Source organism: Oncorhynchus mykiss, chromosome Y (assembly GCF_013265735.2).
Source record: "Oncorhynchus mykiss isolate Arlee chromosome Y, USDA_OmykA_1.1, whole genome shotgun sequence".
Lineage (NCBI taxonomy): Eukaryota > Metazoa > Chordata > Actinopteri > Salmoniformes > Salmonidae > Oncorhynchus > Oncorhynchus mykiss.
The window spans coordinates 13,224,854-13,232,159 of record NC_048593.1 but is presented as its reverse complement, the minus strand read 5'-3'; the positions used below and the strand labels follow the sequence as shown (position 1 = coordinate 13,232,159).

The 7,306-nt window shown below is 43.0% G+C and overlaps 1 pseudogene; it reads right to left on the bottom strand.

Annotated features, from left to right (window-relative positions):
- Window positions 1-1,838: 1,838 nt before the first annotated feature.
- LOC110509665 lies at window positions 1,839-5,753 on the bottom strand (annotated as a pseudogene).
- Between the last annotated feature and the right edge of the window lie 1,553 nt (window positions 5,754-7,306).

The window sequence follows — 7,306 nt, the reverse complement described above, 5'->3', positions numbered from 1 at the left end:
ACACACCCTGCCAATTTCTACAATTTATGTTCCTAAAAATGTTATTTTAAACCTAACCTTAACCCTAACCTCAACCACACTGCTAACCTTATGCCTAACCCTCCTAACCTTAAATTTAGACCAAAATGCACATTTTTGTTTTCATGAATTTTTACAATATAGCCAATTTTGACTTTGTGCATGTGCTATCTAGTGGAAACCAAGGTTCCTACCCCCTTGTTTTCGTCCAAAGTGAAAAATCAGCTTTAAGGCTAGGGGCATTTCTTCTTCTTTTTTATATAGACTTTTCACATTTTTGGGATAATTCCACGAAATGCGTCCCTTTTGCTTGCCTTTGATATTGAAGAGAAATTGTGCATCAATATTTAATTTAAAAGCCTGTTATATGAAATGAAGTGCCCTTTAACATGGACCACTTAGTCAATAAATCTATTTAAAAATAAATACCCTACTGTTCAAAGTTTGGGGTCACTTAGAAATGTCCTTGTTTTTGAAAGAAAAACACTTTTTTCTACATTTAAAATAACATCAAATTGATCAGAAATACAGTGTAGACATTGTTCATGTTGTAAATGAGTATTGTAGCTGGAAACGGCAGATTTTTTTAAATGGAATATCTACATAGGCGTACAGAGGCCCATTATCAGCAACCATCACTCCTGTGTTCCAATGGCACGTTGTGTTAGCTAATCCAAGTTTATCATTTAAAAAGGCTAATTGTTCATTAGAAACACCCAATGTATGTAGATATTCCATTAAAAATCTGTAGTTTCCAGCTACAATAGTCAATTACAACATTAAGAATGTCTACATTGTATTTCTGATAAATTTTATGTTATTTTAATGGACAAATAATGAGCTTTTCTTTCAACAACAAGGACATTTTTAAGTGATCCCAAACTTTTGAACGGTAGTGTATATAAATAAGCCAAAATTCAGCACTTTGTCCCGCTGTGCACCCTCTGTGAATTTCCAGAAGATTTTAACCTACTTTTTTTTTACTTTTTAACCTATTTAGATTTGAACCTACTTTTTTTTTAATTACTAAATTCTGCAGCATTGATGGTCCCCAAAAACACAATGGCCTCCATCAAGTTGAAGAAGTTGGGAACCAACAAGACTCTTCCTAGAGCTGGCTGCCAGCCAAACTGATCAATCGGGGGAGAAGGGCCTTTGTCAGGGATGTGACCAAGAACCCGATGGTCACTCTGACAGAGCTCCAGAGTTCCTCTGTGGATATGGGAGAACCTTCCAGATGGACAACCATCTCTGCAGCACTCTACCAATCAGGGATTTATCGTAGAGTGACCAGATGGAAGCCACGCCTCAGTAAATGGCACGACAGCCCGCTTGGAGTTTGCCAAAAGGTACCTAAAGGACTCTCCTGAATGCCAAGCATCACATCTGGAGGAAACCTGGCACCATCCCTACGGTAAAGCATGGTGGTGGCAGCATCACAGTGGGGATGTTTTTCAGTGGTAGGGACTGGGAGACTAGTCAAGATGGAGGGAAAGATGAACAGAGCAAAGTACAGAGAGATCCTTGATGAAAACCTGCTCCAGAGTGTTTAGGACCTCAGACTGGGGTGAAGGTACACCTTCCAACGGGACAACGACCCTAAGCACACAGCCAAGTCAACACAGGAGTGGCTTCGGGACAAGTCTCTGAATGTCCTTGAGTGGCCCAGCCAGAGCCTGGACTTAAACCCAATCAAACATCTCTGGAGCGACCTGAAAATAGCCATACAGCGATGCTCCCCATCCAACCTGACAGAGCTTGAAAGGATCTGCAGAGAATATTGGGAGAAAGTCCCCAAATACACTTGTGCCAAGCTTGTAGCGTCATACCCAAGAAGACTCAAGGCTGTAATTGCTGCCAAAGGTGCATCAACAAAGTACTGTGTAAAGGATATTAATATTTATGTAAATGTGATATTTAAGTTTTTAATAAAAAAATTGACACACATAATACCAAAGAGGAAATATGTTTATGTTCGTGACCAAAAATGTCAATTTAATCCATTTTAGATGCAGGCTGTCATGCAACAAATTGTGGAAAATGTCAAGGGGTGTGAATACTTTCTGAAAGCACTGTATAGGTAAAGTGACAAGGCAACAGGATAGATAGACAGTAGCAGCTGTGTGTATTTGTGGCGTCATTATGCATGTGTATGCGTTTTGTCAATGCAGGTCTGGATAGCCATTTGATTAGCTCTAAACCAGTTGTTTATCAGTCTTATGGCTTTCGGATAAAAGCTGTTCAGGGTCCTGTTGATTCCAGACTTGGTGCACTGGTATCACTAGCCGTAAGGTAGCAGAGAGAATAGTCTATGGCTTGGGTGGCTGGAGTGTTTGATAATTTTTGGGGCCTTTCTCTGACACCGCCTGGTATAGAGGTCCTGGATGCCAGGGAGCCTGTAATCCATGACTTGTGGTTGGGGGATGTACGTGCTGTCACTGTGGGAACAACATTGTCAATGTACTTTTTAATAAAGCCGGTGACTGATGTGGTAAATTCCTCAATGTTATCGGATGAATCCCGGAACACATTCCACTGTGCCAGCAAAACAGTCCTGTAGCTTAGTATCCGCTTAGTCGGACCACTTCCGTATTGAGCGCATCACTGGTACTTCCTGTTTTGAGTTTTTGCTTGTAAGCAGGGATCAGCAGGGTAGATTTATGGTATGATTTGCCAAAGGGAGGGTGAGGAAAGAACTTGTATGCGTTTCTTTGTGTGGAGTAAAGGTGATCTAGAGTTTTTTTTTTTTTTTGTCTCTAGTTGCACAGGTGACATGCTGGTAAAAATGAAGTGCCACCTATCAGTAATGATTGCCTCTGTTGCTAAGCAGTTATGGGTTGAATGGTTTCAAGACTCCAACCAAACAATCCGTCCATGCTAGTATGGACATTGGAACCTAGAGTTGAGCTCTTATGCATATTCTGGGTTACTTTAGTTGTTCCTGCTTCTTCCTAACCAGGTGACCAAATAGGAAAGAGGAAGTCATTTTTAATGTCTTTTTTACATCACTGTCAAAGTCTCCATCTCAAATGATGCCATATTCCCTGTATAGTGTGCACTACTTTGGGCCACACAGGGTATAGGGTGTCATTTGAGTATTGTTCATCACATGTCAGTCGTTTTCATCATAAGTCACCATAATCATAACAGTAACACTGTCAACCAGCATAGTTCATAGTGTCAGTTCTTCTGTTTGGAGATTCTAAACGGACCTGGGTCGCAATTAGCACCAGAAGGTAGCTAAATAAAGCACACCTTTTCTGTAAATACTTGAAAGAAAACAGATATCCTATTTGGATCCAGATCTGGTACTCTGGTTCTAAGCTGGGTTCCCCCCCCCCCCCTAACTCCCCCCGTGTGTAGGCCTTAATCTTAACCTTCTTCTGCAGCCGGTTCTTGGTGGGTTAAGTGAAGACCAGTGGCTCCTAGACTACCATGGCAGGGTATGTCCTCCCCAACATCTCCACCTCCACCCTCTGCCCCACAGGACACAGCTCCACTGGCAGATAGGCAAATGCCAGACTCCTCTGGGTGGTGTAGCTGTAGGTCCCTGATGTAGTGTTGCCAACCACCTAGGAGAGAGAAGAGGGCAATAAGCTATATGCTTTTCTATAAGATGGTTGCAGGTACTGTAGGAAAATGCTGGGTGGTGTAGAGTTTAGAAACAATTATTAAAGTGTCACTCCACAATGATACAATTATTGACAATACATATTACGCATAAAAAAAAACACATTGTGGAACACCTAGAATGCATTACATAATCTACATTGTTGGTAACATTGTTGGTGTAAGTGAAAGCCTCTGTTGTGTTGCCTCGTTACCACCGGGCGCACACACACAGCTCACCTTGCCGTTGAGCCAGATGGTCCCGTCGACAGCTTCCTCTTCAGACCTTTAGCTTTGATCTCCTGCAGTGCTGTCTTACCGATGAATTCTGCAGGCTGGAGACAGGGAGAGTGATGTTTGTGTGTGTGTGTACTGTGTGTACTGTAGTTAAACAGCATTTATTAAAGAATACATGTGTGTAGGAGACTTAGGATACTGGCTACATGGCCAGAATTTCACAACATCTAAACATAACCCACCTGGTTTTTGAATATGAACACCTCTACTTGAACCCACAGACGGTGGCTGACTGGTGAGAGAGTAGTAGCTAGTAACAATGTCTACCTTGTTGAGATTGATGAAGTAGTCCAGACCAGCTTCCAGAGGGTTGGTGTCAAAGTTCATCTGATAAAAAAAACAACCCGTCAATCCATACCGCATGAGAGTACGTGTGTGTGTGTGTGTGCACCCCAGCCTCTAAAGCCCTTCTCCAGTCGTAGTGATGACATGGTGTAGGTACCAAAGTTGTCGATTCCCTCATCCTGTCCTGCTTTCATGATAGCATGGTACACCGCTGCCATGTCCTTCGGAGGTAGATAGAGCTCCCAGCCCAACTCGCCTGAAACACACGCAGTCAGTTACGCTGTACATGCTACACATGTACTCTTAAACAATTGTAAGCTAACACACACACACACACCTGTGTAGGAGATCCTGGTAGCTCTGAGGTTGATGCCAGCCAGTTGAAGGGGTTTGCAGTGGAGTAACTTGAGGCCTGCATCGCTTATAAAAAAAAAAAGAAGATGGCAACATTTAATTGAACTTTTTTTTTTAACCAAGCAAGTCAGTTCAGAACAAATTCTTAATTACAATGACGGCCTACCCCGGCCAAAACAGGACGACTCTGGGCCAATTGTGCACCTCCCTATAGGACTCCCAATCACGGCTGGATGTGATACAGCCTAGATTTGAACCAGGGACTGTAGTAACGCCTCTTGCACTGAGTTGCAGTGCCTTAGACCACTGCACCACTCAGGAGCCACTCATGTCCTCCTGAGTGACTTTCTGTAGAACATCTCTAGTCTTTGGTCCAGCCACAGCCAACACCCCAATGTCCTCTGTCACGTTAGCGATGTCTACGTTATCCCTCCTTCTGTCTCCTATCCACCTGGGTTTAGAGAGGGATCCATAGGGTTATATGGTTAAACTTACAATTTCAAGGAATAGAAACGCCTGCACAATGTCGATTCAATTGAGCCACCAATCAAAGTCTCCATTAAGGACTTGATCAGTTGAATCCGGTGTTCTACTGCAGGGCTGGAGCAAAACCAGGTGGAACTTGGTGGAGCTTGGTGGAGAAGATTTCTGCATCTGGCCACCTCTGCCTGCAGTGCAGATTTCCTGACTGTCAGTATTCTCCTGATACCACTAGGGGGCGAAATACAATACTAAGCTGTCTCAGGGTGTGTGAGAGAGCTGAATGAATAGGAGATGAATTCGTTTTTAATGTGCTGTTCCGTATTGGAGCAGAGAGAGGGGGAGTTTACATTAACAGCTGCTGTGAGGAGTTGGAGTACAGAGTTATACTAGCAGTGGGCATAGTGTTTTCCTTACCTTGGGCATAGTGCTTTCCTTACCTTGGGCATAGTGCTTTCCTTACCTTGGGCATAGTGCTTTCCTTACCTTGGGCATAGTGCTTTCCTTACCTTGGGCATAGTGCTTTCCTTACCTTGGGCATAGTGCTTTCCTTACCTTGGGCATAGTGCTTTCCTTACCTTGGGCATAGTGCTTTCCTTACCTTGGGCATAGTGCTTTCCTTACCTTGGGTATAGTGCTTTCCTTACCTTGGGCATAGTGTTTTCCTTACCTCGGGTATAGTGCTTTCCTTACCTTGGGCATAGTGTTTTCCTTACCTCGGGTATAGTGTTAGCGAACAGTCTGTCCAGTTGTTTCTGGGAGTCCTTCCCTTTAACCATGAACTTGCCGAAGGGTGTAAGGTCCACGACCTCAACCTTCTCCATCACCAGGTTAGACTCCCTCCCCACTGGACCGAACCAGTTGGTACGCCTGAAACTCGGCCTGGGGAGAACAGACACACACTTGGGGGTTAGTTACTTGGTTTATTTCAAATGTAATGACTGAAAGTATTAACTGAGACAGCAGTTAGTTACTTTATATATTTAACAATTATATTTGAATAAGTAAGTTAACTGAAAGTGAAAATACATTCAGAGTAATGACTTCAGAGGAGGTGCAGGGGATAGGAGATGCTTACGGACTAGCGTTTCTTGATAAACTTAACGCTGTGTTATAATAAAACAGTCATACAAGGATGGCTCTAGAAAGGAGACTATTCACTGCAAGTACGTACATAATGTTATGTCACTGGGCCCTTACACGGAAGGTTTCATAGTTTTCATATGGAAAAACTGTATTTTCATATACCATGGGCATCATTTCAAAAATAAATCCCACAGATGGTGCTAAATTCTCAGAGCCAATTAAAACCTTAGTCAGCCACTGGTAGATGGCCAACTGAAAGCTAACCGTGAGTTGGATTGGCAAACTAGATCCTAACCTGGAGTTTGAACATGTCAATTTGGAACCTAACCCTGAGTTCGATCTCTCAATCGCCTCCAGCTCTTAAAACAAGAGTGGTTTCAGACCAACACATGAATGAAGTGGGACTGATATTATCAGACTGTATAGAGTATTGAACAGTAAGTACAGAGCGGTATTATCCCAAGGCATTACATGTGAATAAAAACTGGAAGCTGTCCAGCCTTTCCCCACCCTCAATCCCAAAAGGAAAGAATACCAAGTCCTCAAACAGTCTAACATACACACAGGAACACACAGCTGCACTGGGACAAAACACACACACACACAACATTGCTACAATGTGTGTGCATGTAGTGTCTTCACACTCAAGGATGCAGAGAGTTCCAGGCACAAAGGAGATAGTGATGTGCCAGACAGACAGCTTAGGAATTAAAAATTCCTAAAGCCACACTATGCTTTCCGTATGTGTACACGCCATAAAACACGCCATAAAACACATGAACCTGAACTTCCTTCACTACTGTCCACTGGCATGATGGTCCAGTAGTAGCAATAGTAGTGTAACATGATGGTCCAGTAGTAGTGTAACATGATGGTCCAGTAGTAGTGTAACATGATGGTCCAGTAGTAGCAGTAGTAGTGTAACATGATGGTCCAGTAGTAGCAGTAGTAGTGTAACATGATGGTCCAGTAGTAGCAGTAGTAGTGTAACATGATGGTCCAGTAGTAGTGTAACATGGTGGTCCAGTACTAGTGTAACATGGTGGTCCAGTAGTAGTGTAACATGATGGTCCAGTAGCAGCAGTAGTAGTGTAACATGATGATCCAGTAGTAGCAGTAGTAGTGTAACATGATGGTCCAGTAGCAGCAGTAGTAGTGTAACATGATGGTCCAGTAG